General features: G+C 40.6%; 1 long non-coding RNA gene across 1 annotated transcript; it reads left to right on the top strand.

Annotated features, from left to right (window-relative positions):
• Positions 1 to 3,605: 3,605 nt before the first annotated feature.
• LOC309700955 lies at positions 3,606 to 6,646 on the top strand. The gene is made up of 3 exons (XR_014274814.1): positions 3,606 to 3,644; positions 5,860 to 5,992; positions 6,433 to 6,646. It is a non-coding gene; the product is annotated as an uncharacterized lncRNA (long non-coding RNA).
• The last annotated feature ends 3,832 nt before the right edge of the window (positions 6,647 to 10,478 follow it).

The raw sequence follows: 10,478 nt of genomic DNA on the forward strand, positions 1-10,478 counted from the left end.
AAATGCCTTTCGATATGCCATTGTGTTTACTTGAAAAAGAATGAAAAGAAAATCTGAATTGTAACATCTGTCGTATTGGGTGCCCCCCTCCCGTGCAGCTTTCGTTACACACACAATGCAGTATTGATCGATTCAAGTCCATTTAGGTTTTGAAATAAATAAATATATATATATAAACATATAATCTATCCAGGCTAGAAAGCAGAGAAAGCGGGAAGAAAGAATCGGAGGGCCTGCAGGCAAACAGACGCATTAAAGACATCCAGAGCACAGAGGCAGCCAAGCTATGCTAAGCCAGCAGGATGATTCATTTAAGCACATCTCTGTAAGCGCCACAGTCATTGTTGCTCAGCTGCGTACACTGCAGTGAACAGCAGCTTTAAGTGGAAGAGAACTGCGGTGGTCATTCTTTGGAACAACAGTAAAAACTATCAAAGTTTGCTGAATAAAGAGCTGCTTGCTCACTTCGTCTGCTTGCTGTATTTCAGACCTGGGCTCGAGTGCTTTTGCTCCCCAAAGAGGATCAAGTGGCTCTTGAAATCATAGGAGGTAGTGACCATGAAAAAGACCTTAGCCTCATGTTCCACATTATATCTCATAGACCATCAGGCCAGCGCACAATGTGACTCAAGACCCTTCAAGTGACATCTTAGTACGAACAGAGCGGCAGAATTGCACTGAAATACCTCTTTGCCGAAGCCAACCTGAGCTACAAGCAAATCCTTTTAATCCAGTACAGTATACTTAAGGACTGACCATTGGTAAACCCCAGAGAAGAGAGAAGTATTAATAAGCTGTCACAAGGCTTACTCATTCTATGATTTCCACAGACACTTAACTGCCATGGTGAGAGGCAGGGGAGGGCTCGGGGATGAGTGCTCACCCCTGATCTTTACCCCTCTTAAAGCAGTAGGGAAAATGGAGGCAGGCAGGGGATTATGGAGTGCAGTAATTGTGGAGAGGTGTTGGAGTCAGGATGCAGCGTTTCTGCTGGATTAAGACAAGAAGACAGGCTAATCTTGGATTGGGAGAGGAGACACAAGGGTCGGAGTTGTTCTGGAGCCCTGAGGCCGTTTGGAAAGCTTAAGTGGCAAAAAAAAGAGGACCGCTTATCCACACCTCTCTTGTGCTGCGAGTCGGCCCTCCTCAAAATCACGCAACGCTACCATCTTTCAGCATATTAAATGCTTCCACATGTTGTCATTCACTCCCATAGAAGCAGACTCGCCCCGAAGTCTAATTTTCTTGCTTGTAATATTCAGAAAGGATGAGACTCTTGGAGAATGGTCACTTTCTTCTGCTGACATTCAGCAGCCCTTGACGCTTATTAGCAATAATAATCATGATGGAAAACGCCGGCACGTTGCATTTTTTCTTTCCCGCTTTATTTCGCCCCTCTTCGCCTTCCCCTCGATGCCTTTGTGCCGCCACAGTCCCCGGTGCTTCCTCACTCCAGTTTGTTGTTGTGCTTCCATTGTCTCCCTGAGGGGAGGTGACCCCGTGTCTGTTGGTTGTATCAGCAGCCCTGCATTGTACTCGGGGGGGGATTTAGACTCTCAAAGCATCTTCCCGCTGCAGCTTTCCCAGCAAACACCCAAAGTGGTATCTCGCCTTTTCTCTCGCTCAGACATTAATCTTGCTCTACCCTTCTACATCAAAAATGCTTGTATTGTCAGCGCGCGCTAATGTTTGCCTCCTATTCACTATATATACACATATATGTATTTTTGTGTCTGAGGGAATCAGTCGAATGCATTGTTCCCAAATCATTGTAATATCTATTTAGAGTGGCAACAGCACTGGCTGCCGATGCTCAGTATTCATGGAGCATAAACCAGCCTTAAGACTTAGAAAAGCTGAAAGGGCTTATCCCTATATTCTTAAACTCCCCTCTTTTATGTTGGTCTTAGGCATTAAGGATAGGATTGTGAATAGCAATTGTTCAACTGCTGCACTGAGAGTGAGTGTGTATACGTGGGTGGGGGTGTTTTATTCCTTGGCAAAATCCTTTCCCTTTCTCCCATTTTTTTCAGCTGTAAATATTAACTGTGTTCTTAACTCTTAACGGTGTATGGGACACAGTAATGTGCTTTTAAGGATATATTATGTGAAAGATTTTCCACTGCATACACTGCTGCTTGAAATAAGAAAAGGCTATTTTATGGAGCCTGAAAACAAATTTGCTACGGCAGAAAGAAAAGAAGAGGAAAAAGAAAAAAAATAGATAGAACTTTGCAGTATCAAGTCGTCAGCAAACAATGAAAGGGAGATCTCAAAGGGGGCCGGGCGAATCTTTAAAAAAGAAAAAGATTGCATATCGTTTTTATTTATTTATTATTTTCTTTGTTGCGTCGCAGTGTTTCAAATCCGTGCTCCGTCTTTCTTCAGAAAGTGTGTAGTGCTAATGCATTTCAAAAGCCCTTTTTCAAAGCACAATAGAATATCGCCACAGAAGTTTAGTGGTTCCGCTAAAGAGAGTGGCTCAGTCATTGAGAGCTGTTCCCCATTGTGCCCGAGCCTAAGACATTCTCGCTGAAAAGTCGCCATCGTTTTTTCACTTTTCATAGCTGGAGTTAAAAGGTTGTTGAGAAAGCTTACATATATCTCCTGCCTTATAAAGTGTTAGAATAATTACTGTTGTGAATCTAATTATTTGGGGTCTTACTATGAGACAGAGCGAGATCTGGTTTATTAAAAGAAAAACACGCACAGATCTCAGGTACGTTATCCACAAGGCTGAACCAAAGTCCTGGAGTCCTGACTTGCATACACCGCCTGTATAAACATATTTCAAACCCATTTAATTTAGCTGTAAGAGCGGGACTGAGCAAACCGTTACATGTACTGTAAAATGCAGTCAACTGTGTATAATCAAAACAGAGAGCGGCACTTAGGGGATTGTGACAGCTGCAGCCACTCCTGTTGATATCAAATAAGACCTTCTGAAACCTTAAGGATGAGTTAGCATGAAACAAATTGCTCCTAATTGTCAGGAGGATAAATTGTGACTGTGAGCGTTTGTAATTCTGTCAGCTACCATTCACCCCCTCATCTCCATTCATCTGGGCTCAAGCACTTTAATTGAGAGGGTCTGGGCTGGCTGAGTGAATTGGTAATAGAAATAAGGACCCAGTGTGGATATTTTAATCAGTGCTGACTTTTGTACCGGGGCAGAAATGAGTCAGTGCACCATGGAGTGGCGGGCCATCTATCTCCAGGGCCTCAGGTGGAGATGGAGGAGTGGCTTCTCCACTGGATGTGACAGTCACTCAGAGGATCTAATGGCTCAACACTCACTATTGATTGTTATTGGGATTTACACTTCCCATCCGAAACAATAAATCGAATCAACCACAAGGATGTAGAGTCTCGCTGTAAGAGCCAACTCATTCAATACATTAGATAAAACAACTCTTAAAAAGGGAATGTGGTAAATAATAAATTAAAAATATATGTAAATAATAAGTTATAGTTAATATTGGTACTAATGTACTTACCTGTTAACTTGCTTTTAGTAGTAGTAGTGTATATAAGATCAATATCACTCTCATGATATGGCAAGGCTCAGAGGGTAGCTAGCTTAGCTTAGCTTACAGCGTAAGACTGGAACAGGAGGAATCAGCTAGGATTGTCCAAAGATACAGGTATAACGATTGAAACAATGCATGCTATTGAATCTATATACAAATCTGTTTTAACTGATAGGATAGTGAGCCTGCATGCCCCTGTGCTGCTTCTATGTGGTCATCTTTTATATCTGCTAGCTTCATATGTAAACGGCAGTGTTGTATAGTTATGGTGTATGTCTCAACTCAGCCACTCAACTCAGCCCACCCATATAAAAACAGATATTTTTTGGAAAGCAAACAGATTTTGTTTTTGCATAGATGAAGCAAAAGGGTAAATATGTAATTCTTAGCATCCTGCATGCATTATTTTTCATTTATTTGGACAGAGTTCAATTAGCTGTAGCCCCAAACTGAAATGAGGGTAGTATTGCGCTAATTTTTTCTCACGAATGCAAAATGTTTGGTGTTTGGACTTTAGCGCATAGCTGAACCGCTTCTTTTACTATAATATAAAATGTTAGCACTTCACTATGTTTGCTCATTGCTGTGCACTTTAGCTGTCCTTTTCTTCTTCCTTTGTGCTTTCCTGGTATCTACCTCCATGTGTGTTTCTGTCTTTGCAGAATTTCCATGACTATTTTTTAGCTGTTTCTTCTTTTACTTTGTAATGGCTTTTCCTTTATCAGGTTTTGTTTTGCCTCTTGTTTTGATCTTTTTTCTTCTTTTTTAACATTACGTATGATATCTCAATGCTTTTGTTCCCTTCATGGGTGCCATTTATGGGAAGGATGGTGTAGCTGTCCCTCTACCACTTTTCTAAAATTGTCCCCAACCACTAATTTAATACCAACTGCATTTATGGATTTGGTACATAAACCATATTCCTGCCTCCCTCGGCCAATTTTGGTGATTAGCTCTGCTATTTCTTGCTAATGTACAAGGCTGTTGATGTAATAAGGCACCGATTTTAAATGGGGTGCAATTGTCCATGTCAATCTAGGTTTTTTGCGTCCTTCCCCATACTGAGACCAAACATCCACCCTACAGTACCTCTGATGTTCCTAATGTTCCTTGTCATATTTTCTATCTATCATGTCTTTAGTACTTATGGTCTGTGGCTCTTTTTCCACCTGAATTTGTGAGGTTTTTTTTTTTTTTTTTTACATTAACATTAGTTCTTAAACTCCCTTCCTTAAACTCTGCCTTGATGTTTCTGTTTTGATGTAGTGCTGCTGACGACTGGATGTGTAAATGCTGATCATTCACTCTCTGTCTGCAGTGTTATTACATGTGACAGCTGAAGCCCCTGTCCATTTAAAAACACATACTGTAGTAGTTCATAAACAGGAATATTCATAGGAATATTTATAAAATTGGGACAACAGGGAATAGATCAGAACTCATGTCTATTTATTCAGCTCCAGGATATTTTGCGTGGCTCGCACATGCTAACTTCTGCATATTCTAATTTGTCCTTGTCATGTTTATCATTAATCTTTGGCCCTGGTTTGCTTGAGACACAGTGATTTGTTGAGATGCCCCCTGGGAGAACTAAAGATATTCTCCAATATGATAATGCCATTACACCCGCCTCGGAAAACCTGTCATATAAATTATACATTATCAGTGCCTACATGCACTATGTGTTGATGTGACAGTTCTCAGTCTGGAGGAAAAACACTTAGACCTGTCACTTATAATGCATTTTCCTTTTTCCAGTTAGCTAACCTCTCAGTGCTCAAGTGTGGTCTTTGATTATTAATTAAATATTCATAAAGGAATGTGTATAATTGACTATAGCTGAATAACACTTCATTGACGCTGTTGGATTTTATCAAGCCATACACGGGATTTCTTTTAAGTTACAACATTATCATTATTTTACTATAATGAGCTGGACATACCGACAACTACGATGGAGGATGTTGGCAACATGAACACGAATCCTGGCTGAGGTGATATTAGCTTTTCTTTTCATTTATCATTAATTTGACAGACGCATAAACTGTTTTAGGCCATCGCTTGACAAAACTCATCAATCAAACGACACAGTACAGCACACTTGATATTATTGAGCATTATTCACCATTGTGCCTCAATGACTCCACTTTTTGAATGTGGTAAGCTCATATATCAATCAGAAGCTTTGTTAAATGCTGATTATTTTAAACAGGCGGAATCGCGAGATTAAGAACAAATGATTAATCACAAGAGTTTTTTGAGGGGTTTTTACTGCAAGAAGTGGGATTTTTTTCCGTGCTTAATATCAACTTTTGCGTTTTATAAACAGAAGCAGAGAGGCTGATGACTGGGCGGATTGGTGGACTCTTTTCAGTGCAGTTTGGGAAGAAAAGGAACGCAGCAGAGACACGTTGCTGGCAGAGATGAATTAGAGCTGTGGAAAAGCACTCAGATACTAGCAGGTGACATTTTTCGCCTTGCCTCTCTGTTCCCTCTCTCTTCCATTTTCTCGCCAGCAAAAAAGGGAACAGAGGGTAAAAAGGGTTGCATTGTGCAAAATGGGACAAAGTATAAAACATATTCAAAGAAAGTATGAAATTCTCCAACTTCAGAAAGCCATTTAGATCATCCATCCGAGTGACGTAAGGGAAAATAATATACTTGACCCTTTTGTCTGTACACTTTGAGAAGTTTGTTATAATGGCAAGCCCTGTAATAATTCACTGTACCTCATGTATATTAAGTAGAAATTCACTGGCTTTTATGATAAATTGCTAGGGTAACACCAGGACACCTCTTTTGCATTTCAATGTGAGAGAGTGTCAGATTCTTATTTCATTACCAGGCGACACATTAGCTGATGGATTTTAATTTTCTTTTTTTTTTTCCCTACTGCAAGCAGGAATCCACAGAGACCAGGTCGAAACAGAAAGGCTTTGAATGCGAGGATGGATGAAAAATGAAATAAATAAATATAAATCATTGTCAAGAGCCTTTATAGCAATTTTGAGGCCATCACCAAAAAAAAGGAAGGAAAAAGTAGTCAGTTTGTGTTGTGGTTCTCTGCATACCTTTGCCGATTGCCTGTCCAGAGTGGGAAGCGGTGTGGAGCTCACTTGCTGACTGGACAGAAAATCAAGGTTTAATTCATATTGTGATAAAAATCTGGATGCGGTTGAATCTAAGACATGCTGAGCAGGGGCAAATGTGGAGCAGACGTGAGAGCGTAGCCTTTTCAGCGCATCGCACAGCGGGGTGCTGAGCCACTCCTCTGCAACCCTCCCTTGCCTTTGCCACGAAGCTAAAAACTCTGCTGAGGGATTCTTTCTGCTCGGTTACAGAGGAGAGGAGAACAAAACACAGGTGCCGAAAGCAATTATCAAATTACCTAAGCCTTTCTTGCCTCTGTTTAATCTGTTTGTAGCAAATCCAGCTAATAATACATTAGGGCAATAAATGTGGCCCTCTGCAGTGGTAATAATTACAGTCACTTCATCTTTCAGTGGGAAAAGAGTGAACAAAAGTAGGTCAGTGTGAAAACTCTGCTGTGGTGAAATATTGCAGGCAGGGAGGAAAAATGTTTTATACTTGTGTTGTAAGTGTACCCATGAGCAAGGCACACAATCCCCAGTGAGTATTTAGCAGCCTCTTAGCCCTGGTTTTCTGCTTCTCATGTGTATTTGAGACACGAAGACTGGGTACAAGTGAAAAAAGTCACGATTTCAAGTAAGAAAAGTGTACACTGAGTGTCAACAAGAACACAAACAACAGGTTGGCTCAGACCACAAGGGGCAAAATGCTGCTTAGTTTATGTGTATTAGGAACAACTACATTTTGAGGAAAGTTTAAGGTATCAGACTTGAAGTACTTGTATGGTGTTTTTTCCAGTATTTTGCTTCTTTTATAGATGAAATGTAGCAAACTGCTCAGTGACACTAAAGTATAAAACAGCATCCTCCTTGCAGGTGATTGCAGTTAGTAACACTTACCATTTGGTTGCCCAGAGGTTGACTGTGCAGCACTAAACCTCTGGACAACCACTTTCTGATACAAGGCGACTGCACAGGTCATGTGATGGGAGACAGCTTTGCCCCAAATAATCGTGGTCTGATTTAAACTGACTGCAGTTACTCTCAGATTGGTTAACAAATAATTGCTGTCCAATTCAGATAAGCAAACAGATGAGCGCAACTCATCTGCGCAGCAACTCGATTGGTTGCCACTTGGTTGTATTCTGTTTATAAAATCAAGCTTGCTGAGTGCCCGTGTTATTTTATGGTTAAATTGCATTCGTGCAGCAACTACATCGCCATTTCTGGAGGCGTTTCTGAATTTTGGTATCAAATCTATGAGGTTCTGGCTCAACTCTGGACGTAATGTCAATTTCTGTTTAATACAAATTTCTTTTTATGTAGAGGAAAGAATTTTTGTGGATTTAACACATTTAATTGCCATATCATTACAAACGGATTGCATGGAATTACTAACTTGATTCCATTCTGTCACAAACTGATGGCAAACTGGCACCCTTTCATTGCCCTTTATTACCATCTTGAGACACCAGAACTTATTTGAAGACTGACGCTGACTGTTGCCGTCAACCAGTTTGCAAACTAATTGTAAACAGTTGCAAAAACTTGGATTGTGATGCTGTTTCCAACCACTGATTTGTTAGTGTAGTGTAAAGGCTGCACGGCTGAAACACAAGAAAGTGCTGAGCTAGTAAAAACTTTAAAGCTCAAGCTGTAACTGTTACCAGAAATAATGCATTTTGATAGATTAAACTCAACTAAAACTTTTTGTAAAGGAAAGCATTACTTTCTTTTATCTATATGTGCATACATATATTAAAACTGGCTGTTTGTGTGATTTAAGAAAGAACATAAAGCTCGTAAGACTTTGCTAACCAACAGTTTTTACTTTTTTCATTACCATTATAATGCTACGATATGCTGACTGTATTTCACAATATCTTTTATACTCATATGTCTGCAAAGGTCATGCATTACCAATTTTGCTTTGTTTTTAAGTTGCTGTTCAGTTGCACCTGCAGTTAGTGGGTGAAAACCTTTTCAAACCAATTTTTACATAATAGCAACCTTGTGTGGTGCAACTGTGTTAATCAGAGATAAATTAGAACAATTTTAATTTCTACTAAATAAAAAGATAATGTGACTCTTTTCTTAAATGATTGGATGTGGTTCAAGTGGAAGCTGTTTGGTGCAGCAGGATATTGGGCCATCATGAGCTGAAGCTGTTGGTGTTTGGCCTAAACCATTTCTGTATGCTGAATATTCTCATAGCCATCAGCAAAGAAGCAGCACTGCAGTCTTTCTGCCTCTCAAATCTGACTATATTCACAGAGAGAACAAGAACCTCCCTCATTTCATATCCAGTCCTCCGTCTGTGGAGCGTCTTCCTACTATCCATTGTCACCGCATTAACCGTAGGCTAGCATAAAAGTAATTGGAAACTGATGCGAGCCAAAGCTTCAATTAATGCACCACCAAAGTCCCCGTTCTGTGTAATCGGCAATAATGGTTTCATGTTTGGGAGGGCGTTTGGTCACTCGCATTCAGCACTCACCTCCTGACAGAGGCTGTTAAACCCTGCTCAAAATCCCCACTCCACAGTAATCTTCATTTCAGTCATTTTCCTTCTTTCTCCATCTCTGATGACAGCTCCAGTGTCTTCGTTTTGCTTGCAGTCAGATTGTGCGCCCGAGTGAACAGGAGGTGTAATTGACTACTGACAACTCGGCGACAGGATTCTTAATTATTACTCTAGGGTATGGTGGCTGGCCGGCCGGGGTTCAGCTCTCTTACTGAGTATGCTAACAGAGTCATTTTTCCTCTTCTCTGTGAATATTGAAATGTAGTTTTGTTCGCTGCGTTTCCACGTCAGACCCCGAGACTTTGAATTTAGGGAATGATTGCAAATGAAATGCACATGCTGTGGGTTTAACGCTGCACATTTTTTATACAAGTGCACTGCAGGCTATAGGATACCTGACCCTATCAGTGCTGGTGCAACCAAGTGTATTAACAATATATTACAGTTTTCCTTGTGAGAATTTCTAATCAGATGTAAATGTCTGATTAGAGCTGTTAGTTGAGAATATAGAACTTTTGGCTCGTAACATGAGGCTACGTGGTACCTTTGGTTTCTTTTGGCATTGTGTGTCAATACTTCATCTGCCCTTAAAGCGATAAGACATTACACTGAGGCTTCTGCTGCTACTAGTAAGTACAAGAGCATAATTCCTCTGGTCCTTGCCTGCGCTGGGCCTGCTCAGTGTGATAGAGCACAGTAAAGAGGGTGAGCATCGCTTTGTGCTGCAGTCTGTATCTTTTGTGCGGGTGGATATGGAAGAGGGCGTGAAACAATTGGACAAAATGGCCCTAATGTGCTTAAAGAATCTTCTGTCTTTAATCAAAGCTCACACACATGCACCACAAAGGCAGACAGAGCAAACCCAATTCTCCGCTGCTTCTGCCGAGTGGCTGTTCCTCTCTTGGCTTCAGTGCTAGAAATCAGGATCAGGTTGGCTTTGTGTGTGTGTATGTGTGTTTTTCTTCCGCTGTCATTCTCATATATTCATTGCCTCATCTCTTAAGGAAGGGACAACGGGGATTTGCTTTAAGACAAGACGGTAAACTTTGTGTTGTCATGATTGCGTCCTGTTGTTTGATCGCTTCATCCATTCAGAAGTCATGATTTGCTTAATCGTCTCGCAAACAAATAGCTTCAATGAGAAGACAATACAAATACAGTCATAAAGTAAATCAAATTGACCACAGACTGAATAATACGCTCATGTGGACTGCTGTTGTGTCTAAAATTGTGTAGCCCTTATTGAATTTATTGTGAGTATTGCTATACAAATGTAGTGCACATGCCTCATGAAGAGCAGGCTTGGTATTGCAGCGTATTGCGTCAAAGCATCGT

The sequence above is a fragment of the Aulonocara stuartgranti genome (assembly GCF_965226115.1).
Source record: "Aulonocara stuartgranti genome assembly, chromosome: 23".
Classification (NCBI taxonomy): domain Eukaryota; kingdom Metazoa; phylum Chordata; class Actinopteri; order Cichliformes; family Cichlidae; genus Aulonocara; species Aulonocara stuartgranti.